At 45.6% G+C, this 18,951-nt stretch overlaps 1 protein-coding gene across 1 annotated transcript in view; it reads right to left on the reverse strand.

The window, feature by feature from the left end:
- CSMD2 (CUB and Sushi multiple domains 2) overlaps positions 1–18,951 on the reverse strand; it is a 262,798-nt gene that overhangs the window by 242,781 nt on the left and 1,066 nt on the right. The gene's annotated exons all lie outside the window — the stretch shown is intronic.

The raw sequence follows: 18,951 nt of genomic DNA on the forward strand, positions 1-18,951 counted from the left end.
AGAGCCTTTCTCCAAGGGGATCACAACCTAAGGCAGAGGAAAAAAACCACAACCCAAGGAAACCTGCACTTGTGGAGGGCTTGGTTGGGGCTTTGCAGAAAAACATCTTTATCCAGGGGCACAGCCGTTTCCTCAATGATAGAGCTTCAAAGGGAGCTCTACCAGTCTCCACTTACAATACTTGCTTTGTGAAATACACACTGCTTGGACAATGTAAACAGCCTAACGAGCTGTACTTCTGCTCCTGTGCACAAGGACAAGGATGAAATATTTACTTTGCAATATGCTCACAGCAGAGCTGCATTTCTAACAGAAACATGGGCTGCCTGTGGCAGTTTGTAATACCCAGTTAATCCACACACCACAAAACTTAACACAACTGGACACTTCACCAAAAAATACCTACCAGCTGAGCACAGCTCTGGCTGCCTTTGCTTAAGCAGCCAAGTTGCCAACTGCTCAAGTTTCATTCCGGGTATTGATCAGCCTCTTGCCAAGAGCTGGGCAGGAAGAATGTCCTTGTACTCAAAAAAACAAGACTTCATCTGGGAGTACAAGCTCCATGTCTGGAGAACAGAAGCTAGTGGAAGATTTGTTTACACTGTGTATCTGAAGTTGTTTAGCACAGGAGCACATCACAGCAACAGGATTTTGTTTCCTTCACATAAGCAACACTCAACTCAGGAACAAGCTGCACCTTCAAGCCCCTGGCTGGGACTGGGTTTCATCACTTAACATAGAATTTCAGCAGCTCTAAAGACTCATATAAACTTGTGGACTCAAATTGTCACTAGAAATCTTCACCAGGTTGTCAGAAGCTAAATAGTAAACAAAGGCTTTGTCTAACATTACAAGTGCAAAGGAAATTGGTTCAAAACATCATCTCCCACCTACTTTCAATTCCTTAAACTTACCAGGCCAGATCCATGGTAGCAGAAATCAAGGAAGTTTTTAACTATGCTGATTTACACCATATTAGCATCTAAGGAAGCAATACTTGAGAGAGGGAAACAATTTATATTTTAGGAAGCACTTCAGAAATAAGTTGGTGACCTTCCTTCTCAGCAGAAATCTAATTTAGCAAACACTGATCTCTGGTCACTGCACATTTCCAAAGGTACACACATCAAATCCCACAGAGATGCTCTCAGCACCATCCCCTGCTGGTGGCACGTGGCTGCTCCACACTGCAGGCTTGGGTATTGGCATTTGCTTTAGGTGTTGTTCCATAGGCACAAACGTTTCCTTTGGGCTGTTCTAGCCTATTCAGTGAAATAGATGAACATAACATTTCCTCCAGAAAACTAATATCCATATCCTGCAAACAAACACGTATAAGATCTGGCCTAAAATAGCAGGGCCAAATCCTGCTCATACATCAGTGATTTATTATTTTTTTCTATTTACATTACTGTCCAGAGTCATTCATCTTCACTGCACAGAGTTCTTCAAACAGAGACACCAGACCCCAGCTGAGGAACAACACCCAGCTGCTGACACGGGTCTTCAGCACCCTCAGAGAGCACATTTGGAGGCTGTGATGAGCAGGGTCAAGCTCAAGGATGGAGACAGAGCAGCCAAACCCAGTGCAGAACTGCCCCCACTTCCTTAATGGGATGATGCAAGTGGAACCACACAAGACCCCCTCAGCTTCTCACCCAGCTGGGTACAGAAGCCCCTGCTGAACACTCCCCTTCTCCCAGAGGCACAAACCCTGCTCTGAAGGTGCCTCAGAGCAGGGGGGTCACAAGTGGGTTATGAAATGCCCACAGCCAGCTCCTTCAGACAGGGCCTTTCACAATCTTACCCCCACAAAGAACATCCTCAAAAACTCAACCCTTGCAGTGAACAGCTGATCTTTAACAACTCCTTTTTTAAAAAAAACACTTTGATCTCTCATCTCAATATGAAAAAGGTTAATTTTTCCCAATGTTTACTGGTTTGAATCATCAGCAGCTAATGATGCTTCCTTAGGTAGCAGCCTTACAAATCACTACAATGACAACCATATAGAGTTTACTCATAGCCTAGCTTTGACTCTCCTGTTCACACAATTTAAGTGAACAAACAGGGAAAGTACCTTCACACTTCATAAATCCAAGCCTTGTTTCCTTAAGTATTCACCTTTTCACAGTTTTAACTTAACCTACAGTCTTATATCAAAGCCTTCTGGGTAATAAATAATGCAGAGACATTCCATTAACTATAACTTTTAATCAAAAGCCAGTGGATCCAAGCACATCATCAAGGGGATGATTTACATCTCAGATAGTCAGTGCCTTTTTCTCTCTGAACACATGGAGTGTTAAACTGAAGAATGTGAAGGCAAAGAATACACATTTTATCTGAATCCAGCTCAGGCCTTTACTGCCAAGTCCAGAAAGAATGGTAACATCCACCTCAGATCAAAAGCAGTATGGGAGTTTGCAGCAGGATGGCACTGTCTGCAGTACCACCCATGGAACATATTGCTCCTGAAACCAACTGAGTCACCTCCAGTTCTCTGGAGACAGAAATTACTCCCCTTCCATTCCAACAGTCTTTCACTCCTTCTCTGTCATCACTTTCTGTCCCCTTTAGTGCTGCCCAGGCTTTTAGACAGTTACTGCAGAGCTCTCTTACATTTAGGCTTTGTTCCAACATTAGCATAACAATTCATTCAAGGGCTTCCCAAGTAGAAGAGAGAGGAACAGAAAAGATGATGGTGAAGGTGCTCTAAGAACATACTTAGCTTTTTCCCCTGCCCTCCCTTCAACTCCCAACCAAAATTTTGTCTTGGGAGGTTATGCACATTTCCTGTACACATTTGGGATTTCTGGTCACACTGCTGACCTTGGAGTTATCACAGAATGTTTGGGGTTGGAAAGGACATTGAAAGGCCCCCTCGCCCAGGCCCCCTGCAGTGCACAGGGACCATTTTCACTAGATCCATATCCATCCTGAAGTGTAAAGTCAAGAACTAGATGGGGTGCTGCAGCTAAGCCCAAGCCTGAGTTGAACCCTGCCTCATCCATGTGGTTGGGATGCCAGTTGTCAGCCCCACTGGTACATTCCCTCCTTCACAGCAAGTTGACCTTCTCCTTTGAAAAAAAAAGCCTTTTCTGCTTTAACATACTTTGGGTTTATATTTCATGATTGAACCTTGAAAGGGCATACACTTCCAACAGCAAGGTCAAAGGAGCTGTGACATGCTGTGGAGGGGAAAAAAGGAACACATCCAGTTTCAGGTAACATCAAAAGCCCTTGCAGGACAAAACTTGAAATCACAAGAACATGACAGTGCACATATGTCCTGTCTTCCAGCTGCACTGCAGTGCCCTGACATGCTGAGAGGCCAGAGACTTCAGCTGCTGGGAAGCAATGCCTCATTTGGTTACACTCGAAATTGCCTGAGTGAGAAGACTGGTCGTAACAGCAGCTGCCAGGTTCTCCCCTGGGGCTGAACTGCTCTGTTCCCAACAGAGGGAGACAGGGAGGGTAGCATGGCATGCTGGCCTGACCCAGACTGTCCCCTGCCGGCTCGCTTCATCCCTACCCTGAATGACCTGGAAACAGAAGGGACTTCAGCCTTCAAGACCCTCATCAGATTCATTTTTTTAAATAAAAAATACTGCTATCATAGGAGGGACACAATCCCACTGGCTGTTGTGGAGCTGCCTGCAGTGCACAGCACAGTGTGGGCTGCTGGTGGGTTATCAAAGAGGCATCAGAGTGTCCTGGCTCCCCCCAGGTTCATGCTGTATCTTTCTCAGTCACTCCTGCAGACTGACAGACCACTTCACCACCTGTAACGCTTCCAATCTGAACAGAATCTAAGCAAGCTGGGAAAGAGAAGTGTTTAGGAGTAAAGACTTGCACACAGTGAGGGGAAAGGGAATGGATTCCCTCCTATTTTACTGCTCCAAGGGGAGGCAGGAGGGCTAAGGACCAATCACAGAAGATACTAAAAATATTTCGAAGTTTAAGTATCTAAAAAATTCTCAGTAATGCATTTTTTTTAATATAAGCAGTATCAAGGTAACTACTAGAGAAGTCTGTGTTCATCAAGACATATTAATAAATATATATGTTCCTATTTACAGCAGAGATCTTAAAAAAATACTGCATTTTATTTGTAGTAACTCAAGTTAGCTGGCTGGAGAGACACAGGTACCCATCCAGCTTCATATGCCACCTGATCCTCTCTCCAGTGGACAGCAATGGATACAGCACTAGCAAACATTTCAAATATGCAAAGAAAACTTTGCTTGGCCAGTACTGATGAGGAAATTAAATTACTGATTACTCCACAACACAGAATGCCTCAGTATCTTTTCACCAACTCTTAGTTTTCACCATCTTCCTTGAATCATGAGTGCATCTCAAGAGATTGTTTCCAGGCTCTACTGACCTACAGAGAGCGTGTTGAGCCAAACCAGAGTTTGTTGATGTAAGGAACGTGCACAGAAAGAAAGAAAACCCTGAACCTTTTAACAGTGAACCAAGTATAACAATCTTGTCTGCAAGACCAGATAAACTACATCTCACCCTGCCTGAAGGTGAGCTGAGCTCTCAGCACAGTTACCAGGGAGGACCTGTCACACTGGAATCTTGTTGTACCTGCCTGAAACCAGAGGAGAGGACTCAAGAATGATTCCTCACATAAATTTAAGCTTTGTGTTTTTCCCCCACTCTCTCCCACACAACAATATGTAAATCCAAAGGCTGTGGTCTGGCTACATGGAGCATTTGCAGTTAGCACCGGACACAGCAGAATCCTTGAGGACAACCTGTCACACTGCACAGTGTGAACATGCCTGGTGACTTGCTTCCCAGGTGACAAGAGCCATCAGCAAGGGAGCAGCTCTTCCATCTATCCACTCTACATACCCAGATGAGTTCACAGTTCACACATTTGCTGGAGAGCCCAAGACCTGCTGCTGGAAGCTCTCACCCAGCAGCCCAAACCAGGCAGCTCAGCCTGTGCTGCCCAGGCTCCTTGTGGTACTCCTGCTCCAGCCACATCCAGCCTATCCTGTCACAAAAGTGAGGGGCAGTACTTTATCTCATGTCCTTTGTTTGCATCAGAATGGAGGACACTCTTCACAAGTTACTGTGGGCTTATCTTAATGGGCTTTAAGGAACCTCAGCTGAAATAGCTCAAGCATTAAGGGTTTGAAAACCTCAATCCAACAAGAAGCCCCCAAGTTGAAAACCCCAGGAAGAGACAAGAGCTTTAACCACTTTAAAAACAAATTAAGCAGTCACAGCTGGCTTTGCTTTAAGCATTCTCTCAGGCTTCTGCCCCAGAGCTGCTTCTAAGAGGAGCAGATCCATTTCCTGGTGCAGATGTTACAGGTTTAAGTCTTGCCCCTCTGTTCCAGCTTCACCTTCAGTTGGACTGACGGTGCCTTGGCTGTGTCACTGGAGCTGTGTCACTGGAGCTGTGTCACTGGAGCTGTGTCACTGGAGCTGTTGCACGCACATAGCTCACCCCACCCCAAATGCAAGGCTTGGCTGAAAGGCTGATGCAAAGGGCTGCAAAGCCCCCCACCCCCTACCAAGGTTCAGCCACCAGGCAACTCCCAGCTCCTCTGATTTTTGCAGGGCAGCGGCAGAAAGCTGGCTGGAGGTATTGAAGGAAGCCTGAAGGTCAAGAAATTAAGAACGAGGCTTTTCAAGCCCCATGAAAAGAGGCTGTAGTACCTTTCATCCCCAATTACCATTCCGACCAGCCCGCTGGCACCAGCAGCCCGGCCCAGCCCGCGCGATGCGGCACCGTTGCCAGGCGGCGTTGCCAGGCTGAGCACACACGCTGCCTTCTGGAGAAAGCAACAGGAGGGGGAAAGCACCCTCTGCTTCATATATAAATGGAAACGTCTTGGAATGCTAAACAACTAGTTAATAGAGTTTGGCAACACTGAAGACAAACTAGCTGTCTGCTGGGCGCCCTCAGCAAGAGGCTCAATTCATTTCCTTCCTCGGCGGCGCTCCTGCCTTCGGGATTCAGCAGCACCAGCTGCTGGGGGGTTTCTGCTGGATGCTGGGCACTGCAGGAAGGCAAGGAAGGGGTCTGGAAGAGGCAGCAGGAGACGAGGAAAGGGAAGTGACACCCTAGATCGAAGCAAGCGGGGGTGACCATTCCTAGCAGTGAGCTTTGCACACACAACTTGCACCTGAGTTTTGGCACAGGGCTTCCCAGCAACAGGGTCCCGGGATGATGAGCCCACTGGGAACGTTTTAAGCAAAGCCAGAGGCTGCAGGTGATCCCATGTATCTCCAGGACACAGGATGTGGCCTCTTCTCTCCAGCACTAGACACAGGAATAGAGATGCTCTCATCCATCTGCTTGGAATCAGGTATTTTATCTCCATGACACAGGATTAGGCACCTCCAGGCCCAGAAGTACAGGCTGCTCCGTCAACAGTGGGAACTGAAGACTCACAGTAAGGCCAGAGTCATGATGAGTCATTAATACAAAAAGCAGATAAATGAACAAGCATTTGTTGAAATAGCCAGTTAGCCATGGGGTCTGCCTTTGTCAGGCTGCTCACCACTTACCTCCAACAGATCTTAGCCAGAATATTCCCAAGTACATTACTCAGGTCCATTTAAAAGTACAATTTATCCTTGAAACATTTGCTGGAATGAAGAGAAGAAAGTTTCTATGCTAGAAAGAGGGAGATTCATGGCAGCACCAGGCAATCCTTCTGCCATTCAGCACATGGAAGCTAAAGCCTTCAGACAGTGCCTCTGATCTTCCCACCTACCATGGCCTGCCATACAAAACAGATAGAAAAGGGCTAATACAACTGCTGTGCTCCCTGGACCAGCCATTTCCAGCAACACAAACCAAATCAAATTTTAATTCCTCCTTTGCAAAGGGTATCAGACCACTCCAGTCATTCCAATGAAGATTGCTCAACACCTTGTAAGTTTTATCACCTCTCTCATCTCTGCTGGAAAATCCACTGGAGGTATCTACACATATACTAAAACTTCTGTGATTCATAATCCAGAAATTCCATGGTTTCCTCCTTGCTCTTAATGGAACTAAATTTCATGAGTCAGGTTTCAAACTAAAAGCTCTGTGACCTTCACACCCCAAACAAGCCTAAACAACTGGGCTTCCTAGTAGCTGCACCAACTCTGCCAAGCAGCCACTCGTTAGCAACCTAAAGAACAGTAATTATCTGCAGAAGTTCACAGCTGCATAACTCCTGACAAGTCTGGGTATGCTGGGAAGACCATCCATTACTTGAAATCAGTTGCTCAGCTCAGAGAAGTTATCCCAATATTCAGTCAGAATGGCCTCTTCTCAAGGGATGCAATTTTCTCCCTTCAAAACTTTTCTCTTTCAAAATTGTCTCTTAATCAATTGTGGCTGCTCCGTTAGTGCCACGACTCTTCTGCAGAGCCACTGTCAGCATAATAATAATACCAAGCACTTATGTAGCTATTTCCATCTTCAAAGCCCTTCACAAGCATTAACCAATGAATGCACACCCTTCCCGTGCTGCCTCTAGTAGGAATAACAGTGTCAGGGCATTCCCTGGGACTTCCCTGCAGGGCTTTTCAGTTGTCCTAGTGTCCTTCAGCTGAGTCCCTCTGCCAGGCTCCTTTGGAGTGTTCATGCATCACATCTGGAGGTGAGCTACACAAGTGTTGCATCCTACTCTGGCCACTTGCACACTTTTTATCTGAAACCAGGAGTTCACCTGAGAAAATACAGTTTATCACACGGTCAAGGCACTAAGCTGGAACTTGGGAGGCCTCAGTCTGACCCTGGACTGATGTCAGGTTGTCAGAGAGATTCAGCGATGCCTTTGAACAAGGTTTCACAAACCAAAACAAATTCACCCAAGGACCACAAGTCTCTCTTCAAAAGGAACCTAAGTGAACCAGATTTACAAACATTTGTAGAACCTAAGAGCTGCAGACAGATGCCTTGTAGCCTTTACAAATGCACCTGAGCTTTACAGCCAGCACATCCTCTTACAAAACCCCACTGGGCAAGTATACACTTATTTAGGCATCTAAGCATCCTTGCAAATCTTGCCCCAGGAGTCCAAGGCTCAATAAAATGTTAGGATGATTCAAAAGCTTCTTAAAATTTTACTCTTATTTTCTCTTTGCATCTGTAAAATGAACATGGGAAACATTTATTCCCTCCCCCCCCATCTTCATTTCAGTCATCCTTAGAAATGAACCCAGGCAGGCATGGTTTCCTGCAAGGTCTGTGATTCCCAGTATGTGAATCTCATGCATCTCAAGATTTTCTGTCTCCCACAAGTCTGGTCTTTCACCCAGTAGTTCATCTCAACCCACAACTGACATGAGAACTCAGAAAACAGAAGCTAATTTGAAGAAAACATTTGCACAAACCCCTGCAAATGGACTCCACTCATAAGTAGCATTTTCACTCAGACTCATTTATAAGGTGCTAATTATCATCTCCAAAACAAATTTTTCAATTTGTATTTCAATTATTTTCCTGTAAAAGAATATTTGCATTTAAATGGCTAATCCATTGTGCTCAAACATACTCATTTTCATTCAGGTGTTAGGATGCCTTTGTCTCAAAAAAAAAAAGGAAGAAAGGTGAAATAAGGTTCAAGGTGACATCCATCTCACAAATCACAGTGAAGGCCCAATTTAAAGATTTTTCTCATGATAAATTTTCATCATTAGCCTCTCTTCCCTCTGTTACCAAATCCATGTCATCATGAAAAGACTTAAAAGTAGCTGCAATTTCACTGGCTATTACTGGTTATGCAGCTGTGTGTCCATCCATAAAGTTCAATGATCTCTCAAGGCCAGTAAGAATGGAACTTACCCTGAGAGAGATCTTTGACCTGGCTACAAATCTCATTTCCACAATATTAATAACTTCATCATTACACTGATGGAGAGCTGGCAGTTTAAAGAGAATAATACAGTGGATGTAATTCTTCTTTAGAAGGAAGGGTGCCCTAAGCTCAGAGCAGTTGCAAGCATTTTTTGCCCCTTGCCACCATGTTTTAGTTTCTAGTAAACACCAGAAATCTGGTTGCATTTTCATGCATTTATAAGTTACACAAATCTGCTAGATACTCTTGGTAGCTGCAGGGGGGCACCATCCCTTTCAGCAGTTAGGGCTTGGGACAGAAAGGAGACACAGAGAAGTTCTGTAGAAGACAACACAGAAGAACTGACCTCAAATATTCAGCTAATGTCCTAACCAGCAAACTAGCTGTCACTGCAGTGACCAGAATCTTACACCCTCAGATATTAAAATCAGTCCTGAGTAAGCAGAGACTCCACTTGGTAAAAGCTCTTCACTCCTCTCCCACAAATCTCCTTTCCCCACACTCTCTGTAGAGAAACTGACATCACCTTTGCAACAGCTTTGAGATTTCAACAAAACACTTTACCTGGCATCTCCATTGTAACAGCCTGCACTTGTATTATCACATTTAAATTCCAAAAAGAGGTAAACTGAAGGCAATTTCCCTTGGGAATTTTTGTGGGGATATAAATCAAACTTTTACTTCGAGTTACTCCATGAACAGCACTTGCACATCCTCTTCCTCCAAGCATTGCTGCACTTGCTAGTTCTTACCTAATGTCTGCCTGTCACCTTGAGCAATCAATTCAAGTCAGAAGTTGACAGGACACAGAAAAGTGAACAATTCCCTTCACCCAATGGGACAAAAAAATAAAAAACCCCAAAAAAGACAGTCACAAGGTCCAACCAATAAATAGCTAAAAAGGTTTCTAACATTATCTGTAGAAAACAGGAAGCATTTCAATTATATTGACATTTTCAGTCCCTTTACACGTGAATTTCACGTATACAACAGCAAAACCTAAATTCTGCACTGAAAACTACCAGCTCTGCTCTAAGAATAAATGTCCCTTGGTCCAAATATAATCTTGGCAACTGATGGATGCTCTGAAACCACAAAACCAGATTTATTTTTATCCTGTTCTGATCCAATTTAGAAAAAATTCTCCTACTAGGTACCAATCTGCCATGACTTGTGCACAAATCCTCCCACAGCTACAGTGGATCAATGATCAAACTACTTGTATGCAAAGTCCAAGTAATTTTCATACAGTTTCTGCATCCTGTGACCTCCATCTATATATAAGTAACAAAGAAACTCAATTGCTTTCCATTACCATTACTATTTTTTCTTTCACCTCCTCCATTCATTTAAAGCCTCATTTTCACCATTAGACATATTCTATTTAATCTTAGTTTTTAATCCCAAAAGCAGATCAATACCTTTCTTCTTCAATCTACGTAGCTTTCAATCAAAGAGTTAACAAGGGGCAAATTGAATCGACTTGTAGGTCCAAATTGGGTATTTTTTGTAAGAAGTTTCATTTGCTTTGGCATGCACAGAAAACAAGGGAAAAAAACCTCCCTGTAATAGCCCTCAGCATTAGATTCCTAAGGAAAAAAGGGCATAATTTGTCCTCTAAGGCTGTAACAGCACTGAGCAGCAACAAGTGACAGATCCTCCCAGAAAACATTATTTTCTGGAGCACTTTAAATCCAGTGAAATGAACTTGCCCTTCTAAGATGACTTCTTCCTGGGAGAACCAACTCAGTTGTTTATGAAGGGCAGGAACAGCACAGGCCTTGCAGGGTTCTCTCTCATACCTCAAATCTTGCCAAGGCAAAGAAACCAGGACTGTCTGTGCTGCTGAAAGAAGATACCTTGGTCTACAAGACAGCCATGTCAAGGGACTAGATGATCTAAGAACTTCACTTGAAAAGCTGCAATGGTTTCAGTGCTTTAGCTCTCAGCCTTAAGCAAGATCCTCTCTGCAGCGTGGAGACCATTCCACACATTGTTCCCTCAGCACATGAGCCCCTGACTGGGTTTTTTTTTAAAAATACATTTTCATTAAAAAAACCTTACCAAAGTACAGACATTCCAAAACAGCTGTTTTACTGTTCTTTGAAGAGCTACTTGATTTGCACACCAGAGCCTGCAGAGAGGGAACTGGAGCCCTCAGAAAAGGAAGGAACCCTGCAGAGGAGTCAGCCTGCCAGTGACACACGGTCCCTCTTTGATCACCCCAGGGCTGCTGCCTGTGGAGGGGCTGTGTGAAACCCAACAGTACAGATAAAGCCAAACGCTATCAGGGGCTAATTCCCTACCCTTCAAATGCATATTATTTCAGCAGGTAGACTTTATTTTAATATTAACAGAGCGAGTCCTTCTCCAAGTGGTGCTTATCTTTAATGCAAACAGCCCAGGATGGCTGCAGACAGGTGCCCAGTGTCCACAGCCAGTGCCTCACCTTTCCCTAATGGAGACAGAACAGCAACAGAGAGATATAAACAATATGCTGCATGATGCAAGCAGCAGCTTGTAAAATGGCATTGGCTTTGGAAAAGCACCAGGCTTCATTACCCTTCTGAAGATTTCCTTTCTGGGAGGAAATATTTTTCTTGATATTATTACTTGGTGGGAAACGGGGAAGGAACATTGAATTGTGCCTTTGGTGCAGAAGAAATGAGCTTCCATTTTCTGTACCTCCAGCTTGGCCCTGACTCTTCACCAATGTCAGATTAAGGGTCTCACAAAGGACCAGGTCCCTCCTTTGCATCCAGCAACAAGAAGGGCTTTACCTGCTGCTGACAATGGAGTCACAGAGAGGTGAAGGAGGCAGACGAGGGGAGCAGAAAGGCACCCAGTACATCCTTGTGTTTTCAAGCTGCAAGACCAGCTTTTCCACAAGATGCTCACATGGCCAGCTAGCACTGCTCCTTCCAGCTAGGAGAAGGGTGAGAGGCCTCCTTACAGGCATCCAAATCACAGGAGTCTGGGAACAGACACAGGTAACAGAGGCAGAGGGATGGGCAGTGGGGACAAGGTGCAGGAAGCCACCCAGCAGCACAGCCCCCCCTCTGCTGAGCCCTTCAGCAAGTCTTCTGTGAATAAAATGCCAACCCTGACCCCTAAGGAAACCCACTCATCCTGCTCTGTTAGGCAATAAGCTCCACCCCAGGCCCTCTGGCTCCAAAGGCAATTACACAGATGCCATAAAAAATACTTCAAACTCTGCTTTCACTAATTTAAAAAAAAAATGTATTTCCTAAACTGCTGATAAATAACAGGCACCATAATTAGGAAACAAGTTCTCTATTTGATCTCTGCCATCCTTCAAACATTCATCTTCATAATACATTATTTAGTACTGCTTTTCCACTCTACAGACTACAAGCTGAAGCTCACATAGTTTAAGCAACTGCTTCAAAGCCAAAGAGTCTGTGGCAGGTTAAAATCTGAAGGTCCAGACCATCCCTTCTGCTTTTGCTGAAGACCAGTCTCCAATTCCCTGATGTGTCTGGCAAATTCTTACTCTGCCACCAGGCTCTTACCCTCCCATCTATACTGGAGCTCACTGTGCTTTCACAAAAGCTGTGCTGCAGCCTTTTAGAAAGGGCACAAATGTGGATATAAACATATAAAAACTGTACAAGTGATACAGCAGGAATTACAGGAGGAGCTGAGCAACCTGTGCAAATCTGTGCTGGATCCAACTGCATTTTAGTGTCTATTTTGGCCATGAGTACTTTACTTGCAGTTCAGCAGCAAACAGACAACTTTCACCTCAATGTCATTCACAATCCCAAGTTGTACACAAAATGGTTTAATTCACTCTGTGCAATCAAGGGAGAGAACCAAGAGCATAAAACTTGCGTAGCTAATCAACCCAGCACGATTTGTATCTGCTGAAAGCTTTGCACAAACATCCTAAGACCTCTCTGCAGATTAAATCTGTAAATCACTAAGATTTGCAAATTCCACTTATCCCCGTTTTACAGCTAGGGAAGTGCAACAGAATGACTGAAGTGCCAACAGCCTTGGGAAACAGCAAGAACTGGGCTTTAATGACTTCTGCAGTCAAGAGAGAATGTGTGAACAACAGGAGAGCACTGAACCAGAGAACCCCCAGTTGTGGTTCATTCTCTAGCTGTGATTAACTCCTCTCGTCTTTTCAGTACTTCTTGCACCTCCTAATACGACCAGCTCAGGGCACTGGCTGGGCCAGGACCATCAGGCTGCCACTGTGGTTTGGTGAAACATCCTGCTGGTCTGTGTCCCACTGAACTGACAACTGAGCAGCTAAATTCTCCACACTGAAACAAATGGAGGTGGCACTAAGGCAGGTGGCTGAAACCCAACTCAAGCCGTTCCATTAGGACAGAACAGACTGTCAGACTTACCTTTCCAGGGAGCTAATACAAGGCAGAGGCCAAAGGAACCAATCTTCTTTCTTTTGTTTTAAAATGTTCTGGATAAAGACACCTTTATTTGATATTCATTGTTGTTTTATCTGCCTTGAAATGGGAACTGCAGACATTTTGATAAATGGATTGAGAAATTGTTCTGTTTCAGTGTAACTACTGTAAAATGCCTTCACATCCGCTAGCACAGATATTGCTCAGACCTCATCTGCAGAGATAGCATCTCCAAACATCTCTCTTGAAGCACCAGGATGGCATTTCTGTGCTGCTGTTTATCACACAGTAGCACACAGGAGGGAGAAGACCCAGAGTGTGTTCCCAGCTCTGCTACTGACCTGCTGCCTGACCTTGGGCTCTGCCTCCTCCCTTCCCTGCACGTCCAGCAAAACCTCTTTGGGCACAAACTGCTTCTGCCCAGAGCCTTCTCCAGGGCTAATCTAGAAGCAGGAGCAGCACTGCCTCCTCTTCAGTGCAGGGAAGGGAAAAAAATATGGCCAACAGGATGTTGTTAATGCCCTGGTTACAGAAAAAGAGCTGCCCCTTGAGGTCACCAAGAATTACTCAGGGGGAAGCCCAAATGTCAGGAAGGGTTGAGGTACAAGGCTTTGTCAGAACTTAGCAGCAGCTGCAGCCCACAAGTCCTGCACAGCAGCATTCTTACCAAGGCCAGTTTGAGGTACAAGTATAAAGCTGTGTTCTGGTGGCACTGGTTGCTCTTCTCTTGTACTGTCCTTAGACAAACCTGGAGTAAGAGGCAGACTTCCAGCAGTGTGAGCAGAAAGCCCCCCTGTGTTGTGGTCTCCACCTTTCTTCACAATCCTCCAACACTCAAGAATTATATCCAATACCTGTAGACAGTTTGGATTGTACACTCTTCCATGCAAGGGCTGCCTCCAATTATGTGCCTCTGGAACAGGCTGCCCAGAGAGCTTATGGAGCCCCTTTCTCTGGAGACTTTCAAGACCCATCTGGATGCATTTCTGTGTGACCTGCCCTAGGTGATCCTGCTCTAGCAGGGGGCTGGACTAGATCTCCAGAGGTCCCTTCCAGCCCCACCATTCTATGATTCTGTGTGTTCATACCACACAAGTAAGAACCACTGCCCCTGAAGTGGTTGATTATAACACTAAATACACCAACACAGGTGTTTCTTCATGTCACCTCCCCTTCCTTCAGCTCTCCAAATACCTGCTTCCCCAAACCCAGGTCATCAGTTCACTTTCAATTAGGTTTTTGCAGTCAATAATGAGGAATTTTTTTTTTTCAGTTACTCCCCTATCAACACATCTCCCTGGCAACCACAGCTGCAAGACCCTTGTCCTCTTCCAGAGAAAGTCACACATCACATCTCCCTACTCCACCATTATTTTGACCTCTTGGAAACTACCAGCAGGACTCTCAGTCCCCAGCTCTCCATCCATTCAGCAAACAAGTGCTGTGCACAAAGCCCAGGCAGTTTATGACTAGAGTGGTGATGCTTGGAGCTCCTAAGGGTAGAAAATGACAGCAAGCATTACTGCAAAGGACTGAACTGGGGAATGCACCTGACATCAGAAAGGAAGGAAGCACAGCACACTGTTCACTGTGAAGTCACATTTTAAAAAGTGGGAAGAAACCACCACAAAAAAAGTCTTCTCCACTTTCATGCAGGGGAGGTATAAAAAATGACATACAAGCTCCCTGCAGCATCCTGTCTCCATTCTGGCTGGCTGTGTCCATGGCAGCAGCAGAGACACTGAAACAGAGTTAATTTGATTTCTTTAATCAATGGGATCTTCCCAATTACACATTAACCACTATCAGATCAGTCTGCCACTGCCCAGCATGGCAGAAGCACACACATTTTGCACTGCATTATGTTTACTGCAAGCAAATTACACTGATTTCCATAATTACACTGTACTTCACTCCCCCAGAAACACTGTCATACAGAAAAGGTAGGTGCTACTACCAATTTTTTTTCCATCTTTGTACCTTGACTTCTTTGGCAGCAATGCAAGTGCCTGCTTCTCCAGGTAGGCACTCACACACCACAGGAGAACCTCTTGCAAGCAGCTCCCAACAAGAAGCTTCCTGCTCCTTTGCAGAGAATTAAGAAACAAAACAGGAAAAGTGATCCTGGGTTTAAGACTGACACGTTTGTGGCTCTGTCACAAATTGCCCAGATGACCTTGTGCAGGCTGCTGTCCAGCTGAGGGGCAGCCCTGGGGCAGGAGTGAGGGCAGCCCCAGGGTGGGCCAGGGTTCCTCCAGCTCTCCCCTGGGCACAGGGAGCTAAAGGGGCAGTGTGCAGTCACACCGCTCCAAGCACCACAGCAGAAAAGTGTGGTGCAAAAGGCCTCACACACGGCTTCTGAGGCTTGGCACTTGTAGAAAATACTGAGCAGGGAACAGTCCTGGTCCAGCCAAAGAGCTGTGCGTCCTTTCCAGCTCTAGAGAGGGTCTGACTATTGGAAGAGTAGCTCAGGGCTTTGCTGCATCTGATGGAAGCAGCTCAAAATGAGACTCAACCTTCATCCCACCCACCCCCAAGTGCTGTATTGCCAAGGCTGATGTTACCCAGTGTCAGGGCAGTCAGGCTGCCTGACCTTCCCCCAAACCTGTCTAACCCTCAACATTGTTATAACAATTTCTTCTGGTCAAGACCCATGCCAAATTTAAGGAAGAGTTGGGGAGGGAACCAGCAGGAACCTAAGGACAACTGTGAAATTTCACATTTCACAAACATCTGGCCTCTCAGGAACCAGAGCAAGGCAGCAGGCACCACACAGGAACAGCAAGAATGATTCTTCACATGTCCCTGGAAGGAGAGTAACGAGGCACTCACTTCTGCACAGGAAAACATTCTCTATAGCAGGGACACTACAAATGACCACCTGATCAGCTCCAGCCTGAGCCTCAAACCACCCTGGCAGAAAGCACATCCATGGGGATCTGCAGCAGATTGCCTGGATCACGTTTGCTGCACCTGTTTTGACGTGCACCTTCTGACAGCAACTCCTAGACAACTGGAAGGCAGGCACCGAGGGGCAGCTGAACAGACATCCACCTCTGTGCCCCTGCAGGCTGGCTCAGCCAGGAGCCATCCACCAGCTGAATGCCAGATTTCCCTGGGAGTATCTGACATGACAGACTGAGCTCAGGGGCAAAGGAAGCTTGAGCTTAGATGGTCTTCAGCAGCTCTGAGAGGTCATGACAAAAAAGCAGAGCGACAGGCAATGAAGAGCTGTACAAAGGAAAACCTCCTCCACCCCACATGGTGAACTCATTGATCAACACAAAGAACAAGAAGACAGAAGTGAAATTGCTTGTATGATGCCACAGCAACAGTCTTCTTAGCAAGGGCTGCTCTTCCCCCACCCTTCCCTGCCCATCCGTATGGGCATGGCCATCATCCCTCTTTGATCATCCCAGGACTGGTGCCTTTGGAGGAAGAAGCCTGCTGGATATAGAGGCTCTTCACTGAAAACTCACAAGTTTCCCTTCTGTCTTCCCAGCCTCCCTAAGGACCAAGAAGCCAGCCTGATCCCAAGCAAAGAGCTGTGCCTTCTAAATGTCTGCAGCCTCTAAGTGTTTTGCATAGATGACTCCTTTCCAGTAACAAAAGGCAACAGCAAGACATGAATGAGTGTGTGGGAATCATTCATTCCATTTAATACTGAGATCCCAGCTGCTCCAGTGATAGTAGGACTTGGATCAAAACACTATGCCATAAAATAGTGTCATATGCCACAATCATATGTAATCAGGCTAGTGACTTCACTTTCCTCCCTCCTACAAAAAAATCTATCCACCATTTCGGAGAGTTGATATTTCACACCCCTACCCCTTAAAAAATAATACATTCAATCCCTGTGTATTTCACACTGGAGCTCCTTCCCCGGCAGACTAAGTGCCCCTGAATCACTCTTAATTCTGTGGAGATCTATGACAACAGAACAAAATAAAAGGGTGACTTGCAACACAAATATATACACATACGTCAAACCCGAGAAACAGGTTCCTGCTCCTCCACGCTTCAGAGGAACACTCTGCCAAAAGCTGCTTCCCATGGGCTTCAATTGGTTAGACCATGTTTCAAGCCAGTGCATCTTTCTATAACCCGGTACAAAATAAGATGCTGGCCAGTAAAGCAGTGTGTAAATAATGGTATCAAGAGACCTTTCATCCAGATCTTCACAAGAAATGGTGGGTGTGTCCATCCACACAGGGCTGGCCACGGACCCTCCTGTGCCCAGGCACAGCTCATTATCCAGCTGGGAACAGGCAGGAATACTATTCCTGTTCCACCAGTTGTGACAACCGAGGAGTGCAGCTTCAGAATCACACACACACTGTCCCTGTGGGTCTGTGCACAGACCACAACCACCTCACGGCCAAAGGCAAATTCGGTGCCCTCTGCAAATCGGAACGCTCGGATCATCCCTGCGCCCTTCAGACTAACAAGGGAGATCCTGGAACCACATCCTGCCCCCCCTTCCCCGCACATCCCCGGGGAACTTCAGCATCCCACGGAACACCTTCCCTGCAGCTGGCTGGGTTCTTTACCCAAGCAGGAGGGATGTTCTCTTGCCCTCAGGCAGCGCCTGGAGCACCCCAAGCTTTGTGCCGCTTCCTTCGGAGGACGCGACCGGGCTGAGGCAGCGCGGCCGAGCTGCTGCCAGCAGGATTTCCAGCTAAAACTACTAACTGGTAGTTTTACAGGCACAGCTCTACTGCCACACTATGGGTACTCTTGGTTACTACTACCTGTACAAACCCTGGGGACAGGCAAGGTTAGAACTGAAGCCTCTTAGGAACTCTGTTCTACTGAGGGGCACGATTTGCTTGACGAAGGTACCAGAAGCTCCAGCTCAGACTGATCTTACTTCCCTAAAACTGGGCTCTGTGCAGGGAAGGTGCTGACACCCTCTACACATTGACTGTCCTGGATATCCAGCAGCAAAGCCATTGCTTCCAAAGTTGGTATCTTGCTTCAACTAAGCATTTTCCACTAGGATTTCAGCATTTGTTAAGAAAAGATGATCTAGGAAGAAGAGCTGGTGACCGTTGCCTCTGACTCTGATGCAAAGAAAAAACATCTGAGGCCTAAAATTATTTGGAAGAATCTTCTGCTCACAAAGAAAAACAACAGAGCACCAACCTCTGGGTGAAGGATCCAGAACAGGCAGCACCCAAAATGCAGAGAAGGGAGCTAGGGGGCTGGGAAGAAAGGATTATCTACTGAACAAGCAGGTAGAGAGAGAGAAGCCTGAAAGTGCTAGTATGAATGAGCTACACATAGCTTAGAAGAAAAAAAGCTGTAAACCCCTGGTACAGGAAATCATCTGGATGTCTACGTCGGTCTACTTGTATCTGAAAAGCACAACAGAAGCTACTGGAATGGTTCTCTTGTGCACAGATGAAATGTCCCTGCTAAAGAAAGGAAAAATATTCACCAAAATAAAAATTAATCCTTAATTAGGACTTGTAGGTTGTTTGGGTGGTTTTATACCTGCTCCTAATAGATACTTCCAGTTAGCAAAACTCTTCAGGTCCACTGCAAGAGTACTCAGGAGGAGCAGTTAACACTTATTCTGGATCTCCTTAGAGGAAAACTGCCTTACATGATACAATTATCAGAAGTTTAAAAAAACAACAACCTAAAACCCAAGGAGGTTTCATACACCTCAAGACAAACACACATTCCTCTAGCCTACGATACAGCAGACAAGACAAACG

Source organism: Apus apus, chromosome 21, assembly GCF_020740795.1.
Source record: "Apus apus isolate bApuApu2 chromosome 21, bApuApu2.pri.cur, whole genome shotgun sequence".
NCBI lineage: Eukaryota > Metazoa > Chordata > Aves > Apodiformes > Apodidae > Apus > Apus apus.